This window comes from Myotis daubentonii, chromosome 6 (assembly GCF_963259705.1).
Source record: "Myotis daubentonii chromosome 6, mMyoDau2.1, whole genome shotgun sequence".
In the NCBI taxonomy this organism is placed as follows: Eukaryota; Metazoa; Chordata; class Mammalia; order Chiroptera; family Vespertilionidae; genus Myotis; species Myotis daubentonii.
Window position 1 is genome coordinate 60,137,141 of NC_081845.1, and position 25,141 is coordinate 60,162,281.

General features: G+C 37.6%; 1 pseudogene; it reads left to right on the top strand.

The window, feature by feature from the left end:
* The first annotated feature begins 642 nt into the window (after positions 1 to 642).
* LOC132237586 (heterogeneous nuclear ribonucleoprotein H-like) overlaps positions 643 to 25,141 on the top strand; it is a 33,575-nt pseudogene continuing 9,076 nt past the window's right edge.

Below are 25,141 nucleotides of genomic sequence, written 5' to 3' on the forward strand. Positions count from 1 at the left end.
ATTGAAATTAATAATTATTCAAACTGTGTATACACTTTTTAGGGACACCCTATATTCATCTAAGTAATTCCTCATGCAACTTTAAGGCAGGCAGTAGAAAATTCTGCTATCATGGAAAATTAGAAAAAGAACCTGAAGGTACAGTAAGTCCTTAATGTGGTTGATAGGCTCTGTGACAGTAAGCGAAGGGATCTGTAGCAAAACCAATTGTTACCATAGGCTCATTGATATAAACAAGAGTTAAGTTCCCATAGTATCTCATCAACATTATAATGAAAAGGTGTTGAATTAACGTAAGTTATTATACCAGTGCCACCCCAGTAAATTCAATAATAAAAAAAGAGAGGCCGAAACCGGTTTGGCTCAGTGGATAGAGCGTCGGCCTGCGGACTGAAAGGTCCCAGGTTCGATTCCGGTCAAGGGCATGTACCTGGGTTGCGGGCACATCCCCAGTAGGAGATGTGCAGGAGGCAGCTGATCGATGTTTCTCTCTCATCGATGTTTCTAACTCTCTATCTCTCTCCCTTCTTCTCTGTAAAAAATCAATAAAATATATTTTTTTTAAAAAAGAGAGGATGTTATTGTAGGACCTGCTGTATTTATTCATATGCTTACTAGTTCAACAATTTATTTTTTCTCACAATGGTTGTGGGTTACGTGGTTCTGCTGATCTCTCCTGGCATCATTCATGTGGTGGTGCCCACCTGGCAGATTGGCTGGGGGTTGGGCTGTCAGCCAGCAGGCACGTTGATCTTACCCCATGTGGCCTCTCCACAGAGCCACCGTGGGCTTTCTCACAGTGTGGTGGTCTCAAGGCAGCATTCCAAGAGATTTAATCTCATTGCTAACTCGCTAACTCGAGAAGCAAGGTGTCTGTTGGGCAACCCAGGTAAACCCAGGGTAAGACACGATAGGTGAGGTAACTCACCTGAGTTATGTGGCTAAATGTTTGGGGGTGGGAAAGATGAAGGTAGCTTTCCGGTTCTAGCTTGGATAATCGCTGGGACAGGGGAAGCTGAGAGGAGGTGGAAAAGTTGAATTATCTTTGGACATGTGGCTTTTCAGGTGCCTGCAGGAAATCCACGGGAAAGAGCTGAGGGCTGCAAATGCAGACTTAGAAATGATTGGCCTTCCTGGGACCCTAACGCTTATTTCCCCAGGGAAATTGAGAAGCAGTGTAAGGATGAAACGGGCAAAATCCAACACCTGCCCAATTCTAGTTTGTGGTGATTGGAAGCTGCTTCTCTGTGCCCGGTGTTTCTAATGTATCATGTTGTGTGCCATGGGTAGGTGGGCTGGTTGAGGGCTGTGTCTTCTGCCAGTGGTGATACAACAGTTCTTTATCACAGTTCCGGGGACCTTGCACAAGAAAGCTGTCTTTCTGGTGAGAGAAATGGGTTTAGAATATTCTCTTCTCTATGCCTGAGAGAGTATATTCTTTGCATGCTACCACTTATGAGGAAAATTGAATTTTTGATCAACGGAGAGTCTCATTTCCTTGTAGAGGACAGTTCTTGTGTTTTAGTCTGACCTTTGGTTTATTTGTAAATCAATTGCAATTAAAGACATTTAAATGTATAACTGCTGTGACATCGCCTAATTGTGAATTAAATGGGAACAATAGCCTCTGGAGGACTAAAACCCAGGGCCACTGTGGTACTTCAGAAATCCCTGGGTGCTCTCAGGGGAATCGTGCTTGCATCCCAGAGTGCTCCACGTGGAGGGAGACATCAAGAGCATTGCGTAGTGCTTTGTTTTGATGCACCATCGCCCTTTTTAAAGATAACAAAAATAACTGGTTCCACTGTTCAGTCCATTTTACTACTAAGCTAGTTACCAGGTTATATAACCCCTTGGTGTAGGGTGGGCAAGAACACAGATGGTATAGTAACCATAGCAACAACACTTGGGCTTGTTTTCTGCCTGTCAGCTTTTTTCAACATCATATTCCTTTTAAAGCAAAGGCTCTCCCTCCCTCTTTCTCACTCTCTCTGCACCTTCCCCTCCACTCCTTCCACTTTTTCCCCTTTCCCCTTGCACTCTCTCTCCCTCTGACCCTTTCTCTCAGAAGACTGAAAAAGAACAAAGAAATTTCATATAACATCCTCCTGGCTTTTCAGTCTCTAAATTATAATACAAATTTTAATACAAATCTGAATTACAATGTTTTCACTATAAAAGTGCATTTCTTATTTGTCTCTTTTATTGAAGTAGGACATGTGGGAGGAAAAGCAATTATAAAGCCCAAAGTTACTAAAGTGAGACCATTTTAGTTCAAGCAAAATCACATGAGCCCAAATAGGTAGGTAGGCTTGCACCCTCCAGGGCGCTTGGAAGCAGATTCTGCTGCTGCTTCAGGTTATGTCGAACCTCGAGCTGCCCTGCCATTAAAAGTCTCCCTTGACTGTCAATGCCACGGGCCTCATACTTAGGCATTTTAATTAAAAAATCTGGAGCCTGTATTCCAATTTGCTAAGCAGGATACCTGACAAGCACACTTGGAGTTTCTTAGCCTCAAAAGTCAATCTTCTGGAGTACTTCAGGCCCTGTTCTCCCCTAAACCATCTCTGTGCAGGAAATACATTTTATCTCTTAACTTGTTTTTTAAATGTTACTCTGTCAGAGAGGCCTTCCCACTGGGTTTATTCTCTTAGTTCCCTGTACACTTCCTCAATTGTGATGTATATTTATTTGCTTGATTACTTGTTTATTGCCTGTCTCTCCCAATAGACTCTAAGCTCTTTGAGGGCAGAGATCATTTTTGAACTGTTTAACATATTATTCCCAGTATCTTATGCAGGATTTGGCTCATTGTAAGTAGTAAATAAATACTTTTCAAATGAATGAATGATTTTTTTTTTGTATAAATTCCTTTTAGATTTGGCTGTAAAAAATAACCAATCTTTTTTTTTTTTTTTAATATATATGAAGTATTGGTACTATTTCTCTTTTTACTTTGGCTGCGAGGAAGCTCAAGTTAGATTAGTGCTTCATCAATGTAGTTATATTTGCTACTGAGCTAAACATGTTTGTTTCCTTTCTTTAGCATGGCTTTTATTTTCTTTACTATTGTAGTTGTACTATTTTTATTTTAAGTCACCTCAAAATCTTCTTGAAAGCAACTACCATATAATAATAAATAAATAAATACCAGATCCTTCATAGTAAAATAACTTTTCAAGAATCTCCCAGAGAGAATGTTGTATACTACGAATGGTTAACTCTTAAGTATTGACATGAACATTAACAGTAACCACAGAAACTTAAAATAGTAGAAAATTGAAAAGGCTTTTTTTTTTTTTTTTTTTACTCTTCAGCTATGTTACAGGGTACTGAGTGAGAATAAGTAAACATTACATATAAAACGGATCATGTTGATCAGCAAAATATTTGGATTTTTAAAAGATAAAAATCCACTTAAATTGCAGAGGTATTACTTTCCTGCATTTTATACATATATGTTTTATATATGTATGTACATTCTTGCAAACCCACTTAAAACTCCTTTTTGGAGCCCATATGGGACCTTGCTGCCTTTTTGCAGAGAAGAAAAACCTGTCTGACCATCATGATTTCTGTTTTTTCCGCCTTAAATAAACAGTGTTGCCAGACAATCCAAGTTTGCAGCTTCAGAACATAAAGTCCTTCCACTGACTCAGATCTGTTTGCAGTTGTTGGAGGCGGAGGAGAGGCAGCTTTAGAGGGACTCCTGGGGCACTTTTAGGTATCTGTGGCCGAAGAGGAAGCGATGGTGAGGCAGCCCATCAATGACATCAGTGTCACCTGGGAAGATGGTGTGACAAGGGAGGATGTATTAATAGAAAGGACAACGGAGGAAAGGTTACACAGGAAAGAAATGGTTAGTGGCAAGAGAAGCTGGGAACCATTTCAGATGAAATAGGGAAGTCCTTTTCCCAGCAGGGAGAAGACAGACAGCATCTGCTTCTGTGCCTGAGGGGACAGGAATGAAAAAAGGCAGGTCAGCTGGTGTTCTCCCAGGCCTCCAGGTGAGTGGGTGGAGAGTGGAGAAATGGTTAATGTGGATAAGGCAGGTCCTGAACCAGTTCAAGAACGGGGGTCCAGGCTTCCTCTGTCCCTGTACCTGATACTCTGGGGCAGGGAGGATATAGCCAGAGGACAAATGGAGAGTGATCTGCCTACTGTTTCTTTTCTTCCCTGCATAGCAAGGGACAGAGTGTCTTTCACCTTATCAAGTCCCATCTTACACCTCAAAAAACAGTCACCAAGCCCCCTTCTCTCTACTCTGACATTATTTCTATGCATCTGAGCGCATGCTGGGCTAATAACGGAGTGCATTGCTTTGTAGAAGTTTGAGGGAGGGAGTTAGGTCACACAAGCATATTCCCTTTGGGTTAGGAACATATGGGGACAAAACCCACCCCAGTGTGTAGAGGGAATTTGCTTTGTGGTATTGGTGTTTGTTTTTGGACATTCCTCTTTCCTAATAGCACGCAGTTTCCATATACAGAATGTCCTCTGCCTCATTGTGAGCAGTTTCCAGTTGATGGACATTGGGTGGTACCAGTCTTTCGTGGTTATAATAAACATTATTACACCAGTCTTCTGGTATTTATGTACAGAGAGGGAGTTTGGCTAGGAGTGGAATTGATAGATCACATAGTAACTCTTTTTATTTTTCATTTTTTTGTTCTTGATCCATTTCCAGCACATTTTCTTCAACAAATGTTTACTGAGCACTGTCATATTTAATCAGGCATATTAGGTGCTGGTGACAGTAAACAAAACAAAAATCTTTGCCATCATGACACATATATTCTAGTGTGAGGAGACCAAAATAAACAAAACAAGTTCATTTATATGGTATGTTACAGGCTGTTTTATGTTGTGGGGAAAATAAAGCAAAGGAAAAAATCAGAGGTATGGTGAAGGAATTGCAGTCAGGCCACCTCCTTGTACAGCTGTGTCCTGCACAAGGATGTTAGAGGAGGCCTGAGTAGGGGCTGAAATCCAGCCACCTGCTGGGGAGAAAGGTGCATTTTCCTAACTAATCAAGGTAGGGATTCAGGAAACTGCAGGTGGTGACCAAAATATCTGCCTTTAGACATGATCCCACTCATATGTGGGATCTAATGAACAAAATAAACTGATGAACAAAATAGATCTAGAAACATAGAAGCATGGAACAGACTGTCAAATCTCGGAGGGAAGGGGGATGTGGTTCGGAAGAGATTAACCAAAGAATTTATATGCATATATACATAACCCGTGGACACAAACAATAGTGCAGTGAAGGCCTGGTGGGAGGGGGAGAAGGGGGGGTGAGAAAAGGGAGGCGAGGTAGAAGGGGATAAATGGGGGAAAAGGGAGATATCTGTAATATTTTCAACAATAAAGATAAAATTTAAAAATAAAATAAATGGGGCACTTCTAGAAATGTCCTTCTAGAAATTTTGAGTTCTTAATCTTTTGAGCTCTTAGAATACAAGCCTTTACCTAAGTTCACAAACCTGATTACTAAACTCTAAATCTTTTTTGTTGATGAAAAAAATCAGGTATTATAGAATTAAAATCTTGTTCAAGTCCATGACGTTGCATCAGTTGCCTTCACCTTATCCAGGTAGCCTGCCTGGCTGTCGCGAAGTAGTAATTGGGTTTCATGAGCTTCCTTTCACAGTCAGGCGAAGCTTCTTCCATACTGGGCACTGTTGACATTTTTGTATTGATCGTGTGAAGATTAAATCCAGCATTTTTCTGGGACTCTAAGTGAAACGGAATTACTATAATTTACAGGGCTGTCACAGCTTTTCATGAAAAAAAGAACATAAATAACTCTTGCCCTTTTCAAGCATAGTATGTATGTACTGACTTGCAACGTCTTTTAGTAAGAGCTAATTGCTTGGCATTGTAGGCTAATTTCTTGAATATTTCAAGTTGCATGCCAATTAGCCCTCCCTGTCTAAAGCACATTTCACCATTTTTTTCCCAAGGCAAATCAGTCTTGACTTGTCTGCCATTCTCTGGATACAGATGGTACATACTGCATGTATTAAGCAAACTTCTAGTGGACTTAGAGATATCATTTATGGAGTATGCCATGTAAAAAGAAGGTAATATTATCACTGCGCTTCTTCTTTCTCTGGATATCATTAATAATATTTTCTTTTGATCTTTTATTTTCCTTGCCATTTGTTGGATTGCTTGAGTCAACCGATTTTGTCTTCTGTGTCTCTGTACTCTCTCTGAACCTGTTGAAAAAGTGCCAGACGATTTTCCATAGTGGTCACACCATTTTACATTCCTATCAGTAGTGCATTCCTACCAGTTTCTTCATATTTTCACCCACTTATTATCTGTCTTTTGATTATTGCCATCCCAGTGGATGTGAAGTAGTATCTCAGTTTGGTTCTGATTTGCATTTCTCTCAGAGCTAGTGATGTTGAGCACCTTTTCATGTGCTTATGGGCCATTTGTGAGTGTATATGTATATGTATATTTTTTTTTGGAGAAATATCTGTTCAGATCCATTGCCTATTTTTAAAATTGGGTTAACTATCTTTGTATTATTGGGTAATATAATTCACATACAAGTCTCTTACTAGATATAGAATAGCAAAAATTTTCTACCATTTGGTGGGTTGTCCTTTCACCTTCTTGATCATGTCCTTTGAAGCACAAAAGTTTTCTATTTTGACATTTAATGTATCTTTTTTTTATTGTTGCTTGTGCTTTGGGTGGCATATCCAAGAACATTGATTAGTTCAAGGTCTTGAACATTTATGTCTATGATTTCTTCTAAAAGTTTTATAGTTTTAGCTCTCACATTCACATTGACCCATTTTTAGTTAAATTTTGTATATGGCATAAGGTTGGAGTCCAACTTTATTGCTTTGCATGTGGATATCCAGTTGTGCCAACACCATTTCTTAAAAAGCCTATTATTTTTCCATTGAATTGTTTTGGCACCCTTTTTGAAAATGTACCGACCCTAAATGTGAGGGATTATTTCTGAACTCTCAATTCTATTTCAATGATATATGTCTCTCTTATGCCAGTAACACATTGTCTCAAATACTGCAGCACTGCAGTAAGTTTTGTAATTGGGAAGTGTGAGTCTTCCAACTCTGTTCTTTTTCAAGATGGTTTTGGCTATTCTGGATTCCTTGAATTTCCATATGAATTTTAGGTTCATCTTGTTAATTTCTGCAAAAAGCCAGCTATGGTTTTAAAAGGAATTGCATTGAATCAGTAGGTCAGTTTGGAGAGTACTGCCATGTTTACAATATTAAGTATTTCAATTAATGAACACAGAATGTCTTTCATTTGTTTTAGGTCTTCTTTTACTTATTTCAACAATCTTATTATAATTTTCAGAGTATAAGTTTTGTATTTCTGTTAAATTTACTTTTGAGTATTTGATTTTTGATACTACTGTAAATGGAATTTTTTCTTAATTTTATTTATAGTTTGGTCATTGCTACTGTATAAGATTGATTTTCATTTATAGATTTCATGTCCTACAACCTGAATTAATTCATTTATTAGTTCTAGTAGTTTTTAGTAGCATTAGTTCTAATAGTTTTTATTAGATTTTAGATTTTCTATACACAAGAAAGATCATCTGCCAGTAGAGATAATTTTATTTCTCCCCTCCCCCCCCCAATATGGATGCCTTTTATTATTTTCCTTGCTTAATTTCCCTGACCGAAACAGCCAATACAATGTTGATTAGAAGTGGTAAGAGCAGACATCCTTTTATTGTCCTTGATCTTAAGGGGAAAGAATCAAGTCTTTCACTATATATATATAAGTATGATGGAAGCTGCGAGTTTTTCATAGATACTCTGGGGAAGGCAAAATGTTTCTTCTACCTTTCCAGCTTCCTCCAGCTGGTCTAATAATGAAATCAACATGTGACAGATTGACAAGAGAGAATAACCAAATTTAACTATATACATACATATGGGAATTTCACATACATGAGGGAGCCAGAGACTCCACATGCATGAGAAGTTCAGAGACAAAAGTTAAAATGAGGTATGGATGAGCTAAGGATGAGATAAGGTGGCTTGGGGCTTGAGAGGAGAGTAAAGTCATTCACAGAGTAAGAAAACTTTCAGTAGTTAGAAGTTTGCTGTGTCCTACAAATAGGTGATTAAAAAGTTATTTCTGGTGATAACTCTTATTATAGGCAGGGCCCCTAATAGGGGAGAGATAAAAATTTCTCATGAGCCCACAGTGTCTCGATCCCCTTCAGTTCAAAATAATTCACAAACCAAAGGGGCACATCTTAGGGAAACTTGTTCTAAATCTTTTTACCCTGATCTGTTTGGCTCAGTGGATAGAGGGTTGGCCTGGGGACTGAAGGGTCCCGGGTTCGATTCCGGTCAAAGGCATGTACCTTGGTTGCGGGCGCAACCCCAGTGGGGGGTGTGCAGGAGGCAGCTGATTGATGTTTCTCTTTCATCGATGTTTCTGACTCTGTCCCTCTCTCTTCCTCTCTGTGAAAAATCAATAAAATATATTTTTTAAAAAAATAAATCTTTTTAGTCCCACCCTTGAAACTTCCTGAGAAGTTTCACATTCTAAAAGCTGGGTGGATAGATTGCTTCGTATTTTATTAAACCAGTTTCAGTCTTGAGAATAGGTCAGTTAGCTAAATAGTTGTGTCTTTATTTCAGAAGGTAATGACGCAGGTGGGTTCCCAAAGTTAGGCCCATGTCTCGATCCCCTTCAGTTCAAAATAATTCACAAACCAAAGGGGCACATCTTAGGGAAACTTGTTGTTTTCCTATAGAAACCAAAGTAAGCCAAAGGTAAATGATGGAAGCAGATTACAGTTCTAGTTTCTGAGTTCTGAAGTCAGCCAGTCGAGATTTCTAGATATCTGGCTTGAAGCATCTTAGATGGACAGAAGCCAGTTAGTGACAATCTGCTGGATATTCCTATCTTGCATTTTGAATATCTCTTCTGCAGCAGACACAAAGATTGTTCAGATATGAATTATTCTGCTGATTTTTCTCATTTATATCAAGTTGTCCAACTTCAGCTCTCATGTCTTTGGGCAAAAAGCAGTTTTAGTTCTCTGATTCCAAGTCAAAGGCTAGAAAAAAAATTGGAAATGTTAGTTGGGGAGTCATAGCTAGATATTGGAGGAAACTAGAATTCAGTATCTAGTCCAGTTTACAGGTAGAAACAAAACTTTAAAAAAACTGCGAATAGCACTGGAATCTTACTTTACAAAGGTGTATTTCTGAAACATAATTTTTCTCTATAAAACCACCCTCCTTTTTACCAAAGGTGGACTTTGAACTGCTTCTAGAACTGCATTTCTGGTTGTGCAAATATTTGTAACACAAGGACAATTGCTCTCAAAACCCCCAAGAATTGGGTTGTAACTTACCTAATCTGTGTCTTTCCCTCTGGGCACATAGTTTTAGTTTACTTTAGAGGTTGAGGCCTTTAACAAAATCCTATCAATCTCTGACTCTGAGCTTCCAGTGTTGCCAAATTTCTGATCATAGTTAATAATTCCCTTGATGTGTCTTGTCAGGTTTCAGCTGGGACAAACAGTAAATACTTCTGGCAGTATTAAACAATTCTGTGGACTGAAGAGGGTGGAAAAATTATTACCGTGCAGTTATACTCTTTGATAGCCAAAGGAAAGAAGGGACAGCCTGCATGTCCCAGGCACACAGAAAGCCAAGACAGTCCCTTAGGACACAGGCAATAGCTATCTCTGGGAGAAAAAGGATCAGTAGCAATTGGCATGGATTTGGGAAGGAAAAGACAACATGAAATTTTATTTTACTCTGTCATTGGGCTCAGGAGAAAATCCAGTTACAACACTTCTGAGCATCCTCCCTGGGTTTAAGAAATGCTCTAATTATGGCCCTTAGGTTGGTCTTAAAACAAAGAATGAAAGCTATTTGAAAAGGATCACCTGTAAGGAATAACGCCAGTCTTATAGTCTTTTATTTTAGGTACCTCTTATATCTTAACTTTTTATTAGCCTATTACAACAAATCTTTCAATGCAGCTATTTAAATGTTCTTCTTTAGCATGTCTAATTAATATTGCTTGAAAGGTGGATTTATATGCCTTCAGCTTTACAACATTAGGCAGGGGGATGTTCCCCAGTGAGATATAATGTCAATTTCCACAATTCAATCAAGTAAAAGAGACTCACATAAAGTCTATTGAAAATATAACAGTTACCCTATAAACTTTTACCTTAATTCCATCATCTCTTGCATTCCTAACCATAGCCTCCATTAGGAATTTATCAATAGGTTTTGATTTCACAATACTGGGTAGGAGAAGTATTCCCAAAATGTGTTTAATGATTACAGATTATTTCTTAATATAGCTATACTTGAGTCCATTTTTAAGTTATATATTTTTCAGTATTAGTAAGTTCTATTTTTCAAGTTTACTGGCATAAAGTTCATAATTTCCTTTTATTTTCTATTCAATATATGTAGAATTTTATGTTATTTCCTTTTTCATTCTTACTTGTGCTTACTTTGAATTCTCTCCTTTTTCTTGATTAAATTTACTAGGACTTTGTCAATTTTATTAGCATTTTTGAAGAATGAACTTTTGACATTTTCCTCCCATTTATGGTACATTTTTCTATTTCATTAATATATCTGTTATAATTATTTCCTTGTTTCTAATTCTTTAGTTTATTCTGCTATTTATTTTTTAAACTTCATAAGTTGGATTCTTAGCTCATTAAATTTGAAGCTTTTCATCTTTTCTATTTGTGAGCAGTTAAGGCTATAATGTTCCCTCAAAGAAATGCCTTTGCTGCACCTCACAATTTTGATAATATTGTCTTTATTTTTAAGTCCAAATATTTTGTACTTTCCATTAAATATTTAGTTGAGCAGTGCTTGTTTAGAGGTATATTTATTTATTTTTATTGATATCTAATTTAATTGTATCAAAGAATGTGGTTGTATGACTACAGGTTTTTGAAACTCATTAAGGTTAATTTTATGGCTTAAAACATGCCTTATTTTTATAAGTATACTGGAGGCCTGGTGCACAAATTTGTGCACCGGTGGGGTCCCTCAGCCTGGCCTGCAATCAGGGCGATTGGGGCCATGGGAGGTTGGCCTTGGGAGGGCCCACAGGAGGTTTGGCCAGCCTAGGGGAGGGACTGCGGGAGATTGGCTGGCTGCAGGAGGTTGGCTGTGGGAGTGCACTGACCACCAGCGAGTAGCTCCTGCATTGAGCATCTGCCCCCTGGCAGTCAGTGCGTGTCACAGCAACTGGTTGACTGGTCGTTTGGTCCTTCGGTTGTTTGGTTGTTTGGTCGCTTAGGCTTTTATATTTATTGACTAGAGGCCCGGTGCACAAATTCGTGCACTGGTGGGGTCCAGTTGGCACGCCCCATGTGGGCCAATCTGGGGCAGGGCCAGCCAGAGTGAGGGGCCGCAGTTGTCCTGGTCATTCCAGTCATTCTGCCATTCGGTTGCTGGACTTTAATTATATAGGATATTTGTGTATTTTTGGAGAGTTCTTTCTAGATCTGTGAAATATGCTGTTGGTATTTTAATGGGGAGTGCATTGAATCTATAGATTGCTTTGGGTAGTATGGACATTTTGATGATGTTGATTCTACCAATCCATGAACATGGTATGTTCTTCCATCTGTTTATGTCTTCCTCTATCTCTTTTTTCAATGTCCTGTAGTTTTCTGGGTAGAGGTCTTTTACCTCCTTGGTTAAGTTTATTCCTAGGTATCTTAATTTTTTTGGTGCAATGGTAAATGGGATTGTTTTTTTAATTTCTCTTTCTGTAAGTTCACTATTGGCGTATAAAAATGCCATAGATTTCTTGGCATTAATTTTGTATCCTGCTACATTGCCAACTTCATTTATTAGGTCTAATAATTTTTTGATGGAGTCTTTAGGGTTTTCTAAGTACAGTATCATGTCATCTGTGAATAATGACAGTTGTACTTCTTCTTTTCCAATTTGGATGCCTTTTATTTCTTCTTCTTGTCTGATTGCTTTGGCTAGCACTTCCAGTACTATGTCGAACAGGAGTGGTGAAAGTGGGGATCCCTGTCTTGTTCCTGTTCTTAAGGGAAATGGTTTTAGTTTTTGCCCATTGAGTATGATGTTGGCTGTAGGTTTGTCATATAAGGCTTTTATTATGTTGAGGTATGATCCCTCTATTCCCACTTTGCTGAGCATTTTTATCAGAAAAGGGTGTTGGACTTTGTCAAATGCCTTTTCTGCATCAATTGATATGATTATGTGATTTTTGTCTCTCAACTTGTTTATGTGATGTATCACGTTTATTAATTTGCAGATATTGTACCATGCTTGCATTCCTGGAATAAATCCCACTTGGTCATGGTGTATGATCTTTCTAAGGTAATGCTGGATCCGGTTTGCTAGAATTTTGTTGAGGATTTTAGCATCTATGTTCATCAGGGATATTGGCCTGTAATTCTCTTTCTTTGTGGTGTCTTTATCTGGTTTTTGGGATTAGGGTAATGCTGGCTTCATAGAAAGTGCTTGGAAGTGTGCGTTCCTCTTGAATTTTTGGAATAGTCTGAGAAGGATTGGCTTTAGTTCTTCTTTGAATGTTCAGTAAAACTCCCCTGTGAAGCCATCTGGTCCAGGGCTTTTGTTTGCTGGAAGCTTTTTGATTACTGTTTCAATTTCATCAGTAGTTATTGGCCTATTCAGGTTTTTTGATTCTTCCTGATTGAGTTTTGAAAGCTTGTATTTTTCTAGGAATATGTCCATTTTGTCGAGGTTCTCCAGTTTGTTGGAGTAGAGTTGTTCGTAGTATTTTTTGATAATCCTTTGTATATCAGTAGGGTCAGTTGTTACTTCACCTCTTTCATTTCTGATTTTGTTTATTTGGGTCCTCTCTCTGTTTCTTGGTGAGCCTGGCGAGAGGTTCATCAATCTTGTTAATCCTTTCAAAGAACCAGCTCTTGGTTTCATTGATCTTTATATTGTTTTTTTCTGTTTCTATGTTGTTTATTTCTGCTCTGATCTTTATTATTTCCTTCCTTCTGGATACTGTGGGCTTTTCTTGTTGCTCTCTTTCTAACTCTTTGAGTTGTAGGGTTAGATCATTTATTGCCAGTCTTTTTTGTTTTTTAAGGTAGGCCTGTAGAGCTATGAACTTCCCTCTCTGGACTGCTTTCATTGTGTCCCATAGATTTTGGATTATTGTGTTTTCATTGTCATTTGTTTTCAGGATGCTTTTTCACATTAACATTTAAAAACATTTATGCAGTTACACATTATTAAAGTAAACAAATTTGATATATCGTGTGCTTTTTATTTTAAATATATTTTTATTGATTTCAGAGAGGAAGGGAGAGGGAGAGAGAGAGAAACATCAATGATTAGAGAGAATCATTGATTGGCTGCTTCCTGCATGCCCCACACTGGGGATTGAGCCCACAACCCAGGCATGTGCCCTGACCGGGAATCGAACCGTGACCTCCTGGTTCATAGGTTGTTGCTCAACTACTGAGCCACACAGGTCGGGCTACTGTGTGCTATTTATTTATTTATTTATTTATTTATTTATTTATTTATTTTATTGTCTAAAGTTTTACATATGTCTCCTTTTTCCCTGATTGACCACCCTCCACCCCCGCCCAGCCGTTCCCAACCTAGGCAAGCCCCCGCCGCCCCACTATTTGTGTCCATTGGTTATGCTAATATGCATGCATACAAGTCCTTTGGTTGATCTCTAACCCCCCCCCCCACTTCCCCTGCCATTTGTCTCTGGATTTATTCTTGTTCATCAAATTATGTTGATCATTATATCCCACATATGAGTGAGATCATGTGATATTAATCTTTCTCCTACTGGCTTATTTCGCTTAGCATAATGCTCTCCAGTTCCATCCATGCTGTTGCAAATGGTAAAATTCCTTCTTTTTTATAGGGTCGTAGTATTCCATTGTGCAGATGTACCACAGTTTTTTAATCCACTCGTCTGCTGATGGGCACTTACGTTGTTTACAAATCTTAGCTATTGTTAATTGTGCTGCTATGAACAAAGGGGTGCATATATTCTTTCTGATTGGTGTTTCTGGTTTCTTGGGATATAGTCCTAGAAGTGGTATTACTGGGTCAAATGGGAGTTCCATTTTTAACTTTTTGAGGAAACTCCATACTGTTCTCCACAGTGGCTGTGCCAGTCTGCATTCCCACCAGCAGTGCATGAGGCTTCCTTTTTCTCCACATCCTCTCCAGCACTTGTTGTTTGTTGATTTGTTGATGTAGCCATTCTGACAGGTGTGAGATGGTACCTCATTGTTATTTTGATTTGTATTTCTCAGATGATTAGTGACTTGGAGCATGTTTTCATATGTCTCTCAGCCTTCCTTATGTCCTCTTTCTAAAAATGTCTGCTTAGGTCCTTTGCCCATTTTTTGATTGGATTGTTTATCTTCCTTTTGTTAAGTTGTATGAGCTCTCTGTAAATTTTGGAGATTAAATCCTTATCTGAAATAGCATTGGCATATATGTTCTCCCATGTAGTGGGCTTTCTTGTTGTTTTGATGAGGGTTTCTTTTGCTGTGCAGAAGCTTTTTGTTTTGATGTAATTCCATTTGTTTATTTTTTCCTTAGTCTCCATTGCCCTATGAGCTGTGTCTGTAAAGATATTGCTACGACATATGTCTGCAATTTTGCTGCCTATGGAGTCTTGTAGGATTTTTATGGTTTCCCATCTTACATTCAAGTCCTTTAGCCATTTTGAGTTTGTTTTTGTGTATGGTGTAAGTTGGTGATCTAGTTTCATTATTTTGCATGTATCTGACCAAATTTCCCAACACCATTTATTGAAGAGACTGTCTTGACTCCATTGTATGTTCTTGCCTCCTTTGTCAAAAATTAATTGAGCATAATGGCTTGGGTCAATTTCTGGGTTCTCTGTTCTGTCCCATTGGTCTATATGTCTGTTCTTGTGCCAGTACCAGGCAGTTTTAAAAACCGTGGCTTGGTAATATAGCTTGATATCTGGTATTGTGAAGCCTCCAACTTTGGTCTTCTTTCTCAGGATTTCTGTGGCTATTCCGGGTCATTTTTTTTTTTTTTATTCCAGATGAATTTTTGGAGAGTTTGTTCTCTAGACCTTTGAAATATGCCATTGGTATTTTAATGGGGATTGCATTGAATCTGTAGATTGCTTTGGGTGGTATGGACATTTTAATGATGTTGATTCTACCAGTCCATGAACATGGTATGTTCTTCCATTTGTTTATGTCTTCTCATATCTCTTTTTCAATGTCCTGTGGTTTTCAGAGTACAGATCTTTTACCTCCTTAGTTAAGTTTATTCCTAGGTATCTTAATTTTTTTTGGTTCAATGATAAATGGAATTGTTCTTTTAGTTTCTCTTTCTGTGAGTTCATTATTGGTGTATAAAAAGGCCATAGATTTCTGAGTGTTAATTTTGTATCCTGCTACCTTGCCATATTCATTAATTAGGTCTAGTAGTTTTTTGATGGATTCTTTGGGGTTGTCTATGTACAGTATCATGTCATCTGCAAATAAGGACAGTTTTACTTCTTTTCCAATTTGGATGCCTTTTGTTTCTTCTTCTTGTCTGATCGCTATAGCTAGCACTTCCAGTAGTATATAGAACAGGAGTGGTGAAAGTGGGGATCCCTGTCTTGTTCTTGTTAGGGGAAATGAGTTTAGTTTTTGCCCACTGAGTATGATGTTGGCTATAGGTTTGTCATATAAGGCTTTTATTATGTTGAGGTATGATCCCTCTATTCCCACTTTGCTGAGAGTTTTTATCAAGAAAGGGTGTTGGATTTTGTCAAATGCTTTGTCTGCATCAATTGATATAATTATTTGATTTTTGCCTCTCAATTTGTTTGTGTGATGTATTACATTTATTGATTTGCAGATATTGTACCATGCTTGCATTCCTGGAATAAATCCCACTTGGTCATGGTGTATGATCTTTCTAAGGTAATGCTGGATCCGGTTTGCTAGAATTTTGTTGAGGATTTTAGTATCTATGTTCATCAAGGATATTTATTGGCCTGTAGTTCACTTTTTTTGTGGTGCCTTTATCTGGTTTTGGAATTAGGGTAGTGCTGGCTTCATAGAAAGTGCTTGGAAGTGTGCTTTCCTCTTGAATTTTTAGAATAGTCTGAGAAGGATAGGTTTTAGTTCTTCTTTGAATGCTTGGTAGAACTCCACTGTAAAGCCGTCTGGACCAGGGCTTTTGCTTGCTGGAAGATTTTTGATCACTGCTTCAATTTCTTTAATGGTTATTGGTCTATTCAGGTTTTGGGATTCTTCCTGACTGAGTTTTGGGAACTTGTATTTTTCTAAATATTGTGTGCTTTTTAAATTAAAGCATTGAGTACCAAGATATACTGCAGATATAATAACAATCATAATTTGAAAGTACTGATGAATACAAATGATATTTGGCACTATTAGCAACAATCATAATGTCTACTGGTCTCCAAGTCACAGATAATGCTTATACTCTTGTGGTTTGTTGTCTATGTTCATTCCTAAAGAAAATGCTAAGTTCTGGTTAGACATTTGTGAAAATAATAATAGTCCATAAATCAGACCAGGACTAGTATGGAGTGAGTGAAGCAATCATACTCAGCAAATTTAAGGATTATTAAAAACTCAATTATCAAAACATTTTAATGCAATACTTTAAAAATTAAGGCAAAAAATCAGAATGAACAAAATATCAAGATTTTTAAATAAAGAGAGGGTCAGTATAGATGTCCTGAATCCTAAGCACAACCCAAAGGATTCTACACATGAACCCCATCCCCAGCTTAAGAATTCCTACATTTAGGCAAGTTGTCTCACTTTTTTTTTTAACAACTTATTTGTCATTGTTTGGGAAGAACCATCAAAATCTTCCAAATCTCATTTTTGCATTAATAATCTTTATTTATGACTAGGAACCAAATAGGTTTTTCTGTGCCACATAAATTCCTCATAGTAAAATAAAGTTTCAAAATCCAATTATTCTCTCTCATTTCTTTGACATTGTTGACAAAGATTAGAAAAACAAATGGAAAAAATATTTTTGACATGTTACAGTTTCTGTGTCTGTAATCTACTAAAGGCAAGTCGTTTTTAAACTAATTCTGGTATTTCTCTTATAATATGAGATTATTTTTTGCTATAAAAATAAATTTTAGTAGTGGTATCCCTCTAAGGAGCAAGGAGAAATGTTCAGGAGAGCATGCTAACAGGTTAGGGTCACTTCTCGCCCATAAACTGCCTTGAAGAAACGCCATCAGAGACAGAAAACCAGCTTTCATGTGCTTTCACTCTTTATTCCAAAGCCATGCTCTTTTGAGAGGTATTCTTCAGCAAGAGACATATTTCTATGTTCAGCTGGCTCCTATGCAGGAAGAACAACAGTAGCAAAACAAGTTTTTCAACACGGTGTTATCATTCTTTGTGGAATTTTTGGAGGACCTGGACTTTATTTTCAATTGTTCCTACATTTGTCGCCACCAGTACTGAAGCTCCACCTAGGGCCCTTTTCTGTAATTACATTCATATTCATTAAAGCTAATCTTTAGGACAGCAATGTGGAGAACAGTTATGCAAATAAGAGTGGCTGTCTTTGTTTTGCTCCAAGTGTGTGTCTAACACATACAGATTAGATCTGGTCACTCACAGGAACGCTAAGATAGTGAACCCGTGGGCTGCTGGCCTGGCAAGGACGCGGTCAACATCTTATCACTGGCCTCGGAACGTTGCTCTCCAGGAATGCAGCCAGCTAACCGTTGTAACAAGGTGGTCCCAGCCCAGGAAGGGAGGTGAAGTGGAAAAACAGTAACTTCCTAGTGCATGACAGGGAAGGCCAGCTGGGGAAGGTGGGAGAGGCTTAAGTCAGATGAAGGCAGGGAAAGATCAAAGGGCAGGCCTGAAGAATTTGGTTTAGCAGTTGCAATACAACCCTTCAGATCTTGGTTGTCTCCTCTATCTTTTGTATTTCTGTTGGTTGGATTGTCAGTATTTTATGCCTGGCCCACTGGGTGGTTTGTTTGTGTTTCTCCCTCCCTCTCCAGCAGTGAGAGATGCAGAATGATTTGAGCTAGCACCCCAGAGTGTTTTGACTCACACCTGCCATCTGTCTGCTTAGTCACTGTGCAACCATCCTGCCCCTCACTGCTGATTTTTATTTGATGTAAGAACTGGCAGGCAGCAGTGGTTGTGTTAGGAAGTTGTTGGATTCCCAGTTTTCTTTATTCTTGTGGTGATGCAGCAAGGTGCATCGATGTTTCAGATCTTCACTTGGCTTTTTCTGGGAACTGCCATATGTTCTTAAAGATACTTAGTGTGTGTGTTGGGGGGGAATGGTAAAAAAGAGGGGAAAAGGGATTCTTTTTGAAAATGTTATTTAAAAATTGTAGACATGTAGACCATTACCACTCAGCGCAGAGCAAGAGGAAATCTCCCAAATTATTTATATGCAGAGTCCATATAAATAATCCCAGCTCCTAATTTCAGCAAACTAATTGTTTTTACATATAGTCGTTGAAACCGAAGCAGAAATTGTGCTTAAAGGGACCACTCTAGGTATGTAGCCAGATCATTTAGGCAAACAAACCCACTTTAGAATCAGATTACAAACCAGAAGGATGCTTATTTCGTTAAACATCTATTTCATATGCTAACAAAAATTTATGTTTTAATTATTTTACATATGTAAAGAATATAGTATATATAAGTACAGTATAAATAAGAAAAATAAACATTCCTATCCACCACTCAGCTTAAGAATGAAACTGTCATGTTTTGAAGTTGCTTCTGTGTACCTCACCTAGCATTACCACCCTTTCAACGTACTCCAGTCCTTGCTTCCTAGAACTTTGGGTTATCACTTCTTTTTTTCTTTTAAAAAAACTTATGTATCCCTAAGTAATGTTTGTTGGCTTTTGTATGTTTGAATCTTATATAATTGGTACTGCAAACTATGTATTTTCTTTCACTTTCTTTTTCATCAGCATTATGTTTCATTCCTATGGATGTATAAAACTATAGTCCATTTGTTTTTACTGCTATATATTAAGGATTCTATTATATGTATCTACCACCACTTATTTATCTCATCTCCTGCAACGGTCCTTTGGGTTGGTTCCAGTTGACTATTAAAACCAATGCTGCACTGAATATTTTAGTACCTCTGTTCCGTTGCACATATGTGAGATTTTCCCTAGTCTAGGGTATTGATCTAGAATTGGAATTGCTGACTGTTAGATGCATGCATCTTTAACTTCCTTAGATAATGTCAAATTATTCTCAAAGGTGATTAGACACATTTACCCTCTCATTAGCAACATAAGAGGGTTCCTGTTGTCAAGCACAGTTGATATGTCAGGCCTTAAAATGTTTGCCAATATTTTGGATATAAAATGGTATTTCAGCCTTTTCCTAATTACAAGTGAAGTTGGACATATTTGTACAAATTTACTAATCATTGGTTTTTCCTCTTCTGTGAAATGGGTATCCATGCTTTTTGCCCATATTTTTGTTAATTTGCATGTTGTTGTTTTTTACTGGATACACAAACACATATACATACTAGTACACATATACATACACAAAGTAATATATTACTTTGTTCTAACTAATATGTGTCAGAAATTGGAACACATAAGTTTCCCACCCTACCCGACCCTAGCTGATGTCTTCTTGTCTTTTCACACTTTTAAAATGGTGTCCTTTAATAAACAAGTTTTTATGTTAATAGACTTATATTTAACTCTTCTACTTTATGGATACTACTCCTTTTGTGTCTTAAGCAATCCTTTTTGTAACACAAAGTTACAAATATAATCTACGTTTTCTTCAGAAAGTTTAGAAACTTACATGTATTTAATCCATCAGGAATTTATTTTTTTATTAAATAATAATATCCATATAGAAAACAAGTTGTCCAGGCATTTTTATTAAGTTGCCCATTCCTTCCATACTACTTAAAAATTGCAGCTCTGACTTCTTTCATATACGTGGGGGGTCTGTATCTGAGGTTTCTATTTTTGTTTCATTGGTCTATTTGTCTATCTCTACACCTGTAACATACTAGTGGAACTTGAAATAATCCTGGAAATATGGTAGGAAAAGTCTTTCCATCTCCACATGTATATATTTTTTTCTTCAGTAGTATATTGGCTATTCTTTTTTCCTCTTTGGCTATTTTTGTTCTCTTGCTATTTTGTATAAATTTTACAATTAGCTTATCATATTCCACAAAAACAATTTAATAAATGTCTCATGCTGGTTTACTTTATTTAATTATAATTTTTCTATAACATAACTAAGTCTGCACAAATAAGCATTAAATCATTTTAAAGGGGTGCAGAATGATTAAGGAATGAGTTAACTTAGTAACATTAATCCTAAAAATTTAATTAGTGAGATTTCATATTTGTTTACAAAATGAAACATCACAGCCTATAAAAACCCAGCCATGATAAATGAATGGAGATCTTATATATTCTATCCCAGCTAGCTCATTTTTGAATCAGGTATCTCTTGGGAGAATCTAAGCTTTCAATAAAATCAGTGAATAAGTATTTATTCATAAGCAATTATAATGTGCCAAACCCTATTCTAGATAATATAGAAAATATATCAATAGTGTAAAATATGATTTAGGTCTTCCAAGTATTTATAATCTATTGTGAAAACAATTGATTATCAATAAAATTCCTAACTTTGGAGTTCTGACCACGAACTAGTATGGAATAAGAGTTCAGAAAAAGGAGATAACAGTGTGAATTGAAATAATCCAACTACATTTCATAATGAAGGAGGAAGTTCTAAGGGAGGAAAAGCAAAGGAAAGAAGGAAGAACAAGGTCTGGTACATAATAGACAACCAATAAATATTTGTAAAATGAGTGACATCAAGGAATATTCCATCAAATAGGTACAGAAGGTATATATGGGGGCCCAGCGGGAAATTTGTGTGCTAGGTTAGAGGGCAGAATGAATCAAGGAAAACCTGAGCCACAGGTAGCTGATGAATCCAGTTTTAAGGCAATAGAGGTCTGAGAAAAGTGTCATGGCAACGTGAAAAGAATGCAAGTTTGAGAATTTAAATATTTATAAAAGGATCGATGAAATTAGTGATGTACCAGGTTACTAATTAGGAATTATTAACATAATAATTAGTATCTAATAAGAAAGATTGCCTCAAATGTTCTCACCTGGGATTCATGAAGTATGACTATACTACTGATTCCTCTCCCTCCTTCACTAATTAAGAACTTGGACTTTCTAACAGGTTTGATGGGAAGGAAAATACTTTTGTCTGGACATACTGAGTTTGGGACAATAGAAAAATATAAGCAATTGGAAGCATGGGATAAGAACATAGTTGAGACATCTGCTATGTTTTTAAAAGCTAAAATTATAATGGAATTATAATTATAATTAGTTATGAAATTAATGTGTGCTATATTTGGTCAATCCTCCCAGCCTGAGAATTTAAATAGGGCTGTGTTTGAATGGGACATGGAGGCTGCTGCTTTCTGGAGGTTTAATGTATGAATTCAATGCAATTCCAACCGCAGATATTTGACACCAGCAATAAGTCAGGTCTTATTCCTCAGAAGTCCCTGTTCCCATGGAATCTAGACTCTGGTCTGCACTGAGGTGCCCCTGGAAGTAACTCGTTCTAAGGGAGGAAGTGCTGCCCAGGTTCTGAGAAGGAAGGAGAGAGCTCTCGGCTCCTTCGTTCCTCTACGTCCCATCTTCCTCACTCCAACACTAACAGTGACGTTCCACTCATCTCACTCATGCTAACCACAGGAGCGTGGAGGAGACGTTTGAGTTCTGAGAAATAGGTTGTACCAGTGGATACCCGAAAAGCGCTGGTAAATAGGAAAATGCACCAGCAATGAGGACCTGGACATCACTGCAGGAAGCTGAGGCAGGAAGAAGGAAATTTGCTGCTGCCGCATGGGAGAGGAGAGGACCATTTCATGAGCACGTGGGAGATGCTCCCTAGCGACTCCCATAATTGTTGGGGGAGAGGTATCGGGGAGAATGAATGTGGATTTCTCAAATCTGCATTATTCCCATGAATTTCATTCAATTAGAGACAAGGCCATACTCCAAACGGGAGATTGTAATTTGCACAGGCATTTTTACTTATCACAACGACTCTGGGGTCCTATAGGCATTGCGTTTGTTGGGACCAGGGGTGAAAAGCTAATGCAATGTTCAGGACAGTCTCACACAAGGAAACATTTTTCTGCCCCAAATGCTAACCAATATGCCTCTGTTGAGAAACTGTGCATTATAATGACACTAAATAATAGGATAAACGATGAGGTGTGCTCTATTTCTCTCTCTTCTAGAATTAGTAAGATATTTGATAAATGGCAAAACAGCTATAGTTAATGAGCATTAGTTTTCAAATCAAATATTATGGCAGAAGTAGTGAAATACATAATTTTTGAACTCAAGGAAAGTACACTAATTTTGAATTTTTTTAAAAGCTAAAAATTGGAAAAAATACAGTGCAGTTTTATATCCTTATAATTCCTACTGCCACACAAAAAGGCCATTGTAGGAAGCCTGATTGTTATTGCACTCATGTTTTAAAAAGACGAGAATTTTCTCTTTTCTAAATCCCCAAAGAATGGAGATTAAGAGGAAATTCAGAGAATAAAGGACTTAAAGAAATTTATCATCTGTGTTCCATGATTCCAGGAAAAAATACCATATAAGTCATCCTAATGATAGAGTTTTCTTTCCTTTGTGGAAGAAAAACAAAGAGCAATTATCTTAGCTGAATACATTTCTCCCTTCCTAGGCAAGTTTAAATATTATGTCCTCCTGTTGTTGAAAATCCATTTTTGCCTTGTTCTCCTGCCAGAGAAAATTCCGTTTCATTAATCTAAAGGGGATTTTCTGAATAAAAAGAGGGCGAAAGCTTACCCAGAAAAAGTGGAAGATAGTAAGTCAGAAGCAGCAGGAGATATACCAAGAGAGCAGTGCGGGTCAGATTTCAAAGAGAGTTCACCTTCAGTAGCACAAACTGCTGGAGCACAATAATTTCCTCCCTCTTATAATTACAAAAGTGAGAAAGCATATTCTAGCCCTTCATACATAATGTATGATTCTGTTGCCCATCTTGAATATTAAAAGGATTCAGGTCTGCAAAGCTCTTGTGTATTTCTTGAGGGTCAGTTATACATGATAACATAGTATACGTTTTATTTTAAGTAAAGTAACTCATGAATTGGAAGGCTCCCCTCATGAAAAGGATTTGGGAGACCAGGAAGAAGGAATGAGTAGTAATGTTGAATTCAGATAGCTCGAGATCAAATCCTGGCTTTACTACTTACTGTGTATTTGGGCAGATAGCTTTGGTTGCCTCATCTATAGCCTGAGGTTAGTATATTCTAAGAAAATTTCATGTAGAATTAGTAAAAGATGCAAATTCAGGGAAAGTACGAATTAATGTGAATTGAAAAAGCTAAAATTTGAATTAAATATACTACAACTTATATTCTTAAAGCTTCTTCTGCTTGGCATAAAGGCCACTGTCTTCTAAATTCTGTCTACAAACTGAACAGTTTCTTTAGTTCATTTCTCTCTTACAGTACTTTCTAACACACAGCCAGCAGAAACCAACTGACCCAGCTATTTCTTCAGTCACTTTCCACAAGTGTATTAGATATACTTCCTTTTTTAAAAATTAGGTATACTTTCTATCTTCCAAAGTTACCACAGGTGACAGTTTTAAAAATTGTTTCTCTACTATGCAACTCGAGTCACCATTTTTTCAACCTCCTATAGTGGTTACTTATTGTTCCAGCCTTCACTACTATTTGCTCAAAAAATTTTCTGGTCTTTGCTAACAGTTTTCTTGCTATACTATTCTAGACTTAGCTAACAGTCTTGAACCACAGCGTTTCCAGTTTCTACTTGCTGCCTAGTCCTAAATTAACTGTCACACTTCAGATATTTGTTATAGCAACACCCCAATTATAGAAATAAATTTTTATATCAATTTTTGCTTATAACAAGCCACTCCAAAACAGTCCCTTAAGAGCATAATCATTTCTTAGCTCACAAATCTGTAGATTAGCAATTTTGGCTGGACCTCTCTGGATGATTCCACCTGGACTCACTCAGGTGGCTACATTCAACTGGCCTTGCTCACATACATGGTGGTGACGGGAGCAACAGGGGCAGTTGCATCACATGTCTCCAACCTGTAGCAGGCTGGCCTAGGCTTCTTATTGCTGAGTTCCAGAACCAGCAAGAAAAAGTAAGTTTCAATGTGTAATCACTTTTCAAGTCCTTGTGTCACATTTGCTACTTTCTCATTGGCTAAACAAAACGTCAGTGTGGGAGGTGACTATCCATGGCCATGGCATGAGTGTAAGGAGAAATTTTGAGGACAATCTGTAGCAGGTGGTGATGCCTGCACTTGGGATTTTTTTTTTTTAATGTTTTTATTGATTTCAGAGAGGAAGGGAGAGGGAGAGAGAGATAGAAACATCAATGATGAGAAAGAATCATTGATTGGCTGCTTCCTGCATGCTCCCTACTGGGGACCAAGCCTGCAACCCAGGCATGTGCCCTTGACTGGAATCGAACCCAGGACCCTTCAGTCCACAGGCCGATTGAGCCAAACCAGTTAGGGCCTGAACTTGGTTTTAAAGGACACACAGGATTTTACAGATAGACAGGTGGGAGGGAAATTTCATTGCAAACAGAAGGAACATTACATTGAGAGCCATGGAAGAATGAACATGATAATCTATTCTGAAAACATGTGTTTTTGCCCTTCATATTGCCACCATTCAACCTTGCATATTTCAAAATATAAATTAAGAACTCAGATTAAATACTTTATTCATTTAACAGTTTTTAATGAAAGTTGTATCGAGCCCTAGCCAGTTTGGCTCAGTGGATAGAATGTCAGCTTGAGGACTGAAGGGTCCCTGGTTCGTTTCCAACCAAGTACCTAGGTTGCACACTTGGTTCCCAATCCTGGTCGGGGTGCATGTGGGAGGCAACCAATCGATGTGTCTCTCTCACATCTATGTTTCTCTCTGTGTGTCTCTCCCTCTCTCTAAAAATCAATCGAAAAAATATCTTCAGGTGAGGATTAGCAACAAAAAAAGTTGTATCG